This window comes from Diceros bicornis, chromosome 3, assembly GCF_020826845.1.
Source record: "Diceros bicornis minor isolate mBicDic1 chromosome 3, mDicBic1.mat.cur, whole genome shotgun sequence".
Taxonomy (NCBI): domain Eukaryota; kingdom Metazoa; phylum Chordata; class Mammalia; order Perissodactyla; family Rhinocerotidae; genus Diceros; species Diceros bicornis.
The window spans coordinates 9,218,211-9,221,554 of NC_080742.1; positions in this window are offsets into that span (position 1 = coordinate 9,218,211).

A 3,344-nucleotide genomic window follows, 5' to 3' on the forward strand; every position below is an offset into this window, starting at 1 on the left:
GCGGACGCTGGAACCAGACTGGGGGGCCTGAGTCCCGGCTCTGCCACTTGCTCCCTGTGTGACCTGGGACAAGTTACTCACCCTCTCTAGTCTCACTGGCCTCAGGTGTGAATGGAGACAATAACAGGACCACATCTCACAGGACTGTGGCCTACACAGCACTTGTAAGTTAGGGTTTGTGAACAAACAACATCTGACACGGAGACCCTTTGATTAAGTCAGCAATTATGATCTTGTGTTCATTCTTTAGAAATTTGGGACTCTGAGGTAGTTTTCCTACTTCAGTAATTTATACCTCTGCAGAAAATGTTAAGAAATGTGACATTAACAAAATATGACTGATAAATTCATGTAAATAGGATAAATCTGGTTAAACACTCACGCTCATATTCTTTGATTTTACTTGGAATCTACTGGAAGAAAATGCTCCACATTTAACTACTTTGTTGTTATAGTTTCATTTTCAAAGACTTACTTTAACATAAGAAATACTCATAGTTCTAGAAGTGGTTTTCCATTGTCCTGCTTCCCTTCAGCTGCTTCAGATCCTGCATGGTTAGAAAGGTGATAAAGCAAAATTATTGCATCGCATTAAATTAGAAAGGATTTCTTTAAAATTACAACATATGTCCATAACATTTAAAATGAGAGATACATATGTTTAATCTTCAAGACATTTAAGTTAATAGAACTGTTAATATAAAATACAGTTTTACTTTATTTCTTGGGGTTGAAAGCCTTTAGAATGGGATCTATCCCTTGCACTAATCCAATAAAATGGGTTTCACTTATGTACTTCTAAAATAATTCCTATAGATCAAGAAATATCCCTTGCTGTTATTCCTCCTCCACCTCTCTGAAGAGAAGCTTGCATATGTTTTTCGAGTGCCGATAACTTTGAGCTTTGATCCAAATTACTTAATCTATATATTTTCCAAATTGCTCTCAGTAAATTCTCTTTTTGAAAAGCGACTATAAAACTGGATAAGAAGAACAAAACTAACCATTTCAGCACTCAGGAAATGACCACAGGCATACAACAATATGAGAAGTGCTTATGCTGGAAAAACTGAAGATCTCAGGCAACAACAGTGGTGTGCTTCCCTGGAACTGCTCCCATTCCTTCCCTACCTCTCAACACCCTGCTCAATGGGCATGAAGGTTCTTCCTCTTTAGGGCAGACTATGCAGACTGGCAGAAATGTTACACGGTTGAAGGGAGCGCACTTGATTTGGGGTAGGGAGTGGTGCAATGGTGAACTGACAAACTCAGTTCTGTGCAAGCAGGAGGGCCTGAGGCTCTGCAGCTTTGAAGGTGCGGTCATGGTTTCAGCAAGCATATGCTTGGCTGAAGCTGTGTGTATGCTTAGCAGAGACGTAAAATTGCCCGAGTTAGTCAAACACTGCTGGTTGACTCTGAGGCTGTTCGCATATTTAGAAAAGGTGTGAAAAGACTCAGCAAAAAGTACAAGCTGGGAAAGACTCAAAATGGCCTGAAATTTGAATGTGCTCCCAATACACACACATATCCACCTGGCAGAGCATAGAAGTCTTAATCAAGGTGCATCAGCACAATCTTTGTGCAATCACTAGCTACCACTAAGCTATGTAGACACTGGGGAACACTAGGAAGCTAGACTTAAAAATAAGAGAATTAAAAAAAAAAAAAAGACCTGAGACGAGACATCAGACACCATACCTCACAGGGTTCAAAACTTCACAGATTTAGCTAAGGCAATTTTCTAAGTGAAAAAGCAGTAATAGCAGCATTATGGGGGGAAAAATCAGAATCTAGAGTTGCTACAGTATATTTTCAACAAAATATTTTTCAATAAATTAGAAGCAGGCAAATAATCAGAAAAGTGTGACTATTTTCAATAGAAAAAAAGAAACCCACAATTGAATACAAACTGTCTCTGAATGTATCCAGATATTTTATTTATCAAAGACTTCAAAGCAGCTATTATATATATGTTCAAAGAAGTATGGAAAACCATATTTAAAGAATTAAAGGAAAGTATGACAACAAAAAATGAACAGATATAGATTCCTAAGAAGGAGAAAAGTTACAAAATAAACAGACTAAAAATAAAATCTGGAGTAGAAAAGGATAATGATTGAAGTGAAATATTCACTACAGAGGGTTAAGAGAATATTCACATTAGAAGAAGACACAGTCTGTAAGCTAGTAGTTAGAACAATAGAAATTGTCCAATCTGAATATCAGAGAGAAAAAAGACTGAGGAAAAATTCAGCAGAGCTCAGAGACCTATAAGATAACATCAAGCATACCAACATACATGTAATGGGACACACAGAGAAAGAGAGAAGGGGGAGAAAGAATTATCATGGAAAATGTTTGAAGAAATAATGGCCAAAATCCACAAATTTGTTGTGAATTATTAATCTACACATCTAATAATCTAAACAACCACTGATTAAGATATAGACAAAGGGTCGGCCCTGTGGCTTAGCAGTTAAGTGTGCACGCTCCATTGCTGGCGGCCCGGGTTCGGATCCCGGGCGTGCACTGATGCACCGCTTCTCTGGCCATGCTGAGGCCGTGTCCCACATACAGCTACTAGAAGGATGTGCAACTATGACATACAACTATCTACTGGGGCTTTGAGGGAAAAATAAAAATAATAATAAAAAAAGATATAGACAAAGAAATGCACATGTAGACACATCATAGTCAACCTGCTGAAAGCCAAGGAATGAATGAAAACACAATACTTCAAAATTTATAAGATGTTACTAAAGCAAGACCTAGGGGGAAATTTCTTGCTTTAAATGCCTGTATCAGATAAAAAGAAAAAGATCTAGATCAATCATGAAAAGAAGAACAAGCTAAACCCAGCCGAAGCAGGGTAAGGGAATAATAAAAATTGGAGCGGAAATAATTGAAATGGAAAACAGAACACAAGAGACAAAAATCAGTGACACCAATAGTCTTTCTTTATAAATATCAACAAATTTGACAAATCTGAAGCTAGCATTACCAAGAAGAAGTGAAAGAAGACACAAATTACCAAAATCAAGAAAAAAACCTCACTACCAATCCATCAGAAATTTAAAAGAATTATAAGGGAATAACACAAATAATTTGTCAACAAACCAGATAATTTAGAAGAAATCGATGAATTTGTAGAAAGGCACAAATTGCCAAAATGGTCTCAAGAATAAGTAAAAGGTCTTAATAGACCTATATATAATAAGAAATTGGATTAGTCATTACATATCTTCCCACAAAGAAAATCCCTGGCCCAGATGGTTTCAGTGGAGAATTTATTAAACATTTAAACATGGAATAATATTGATCCTTCACAAGAAGGATTCAATCAG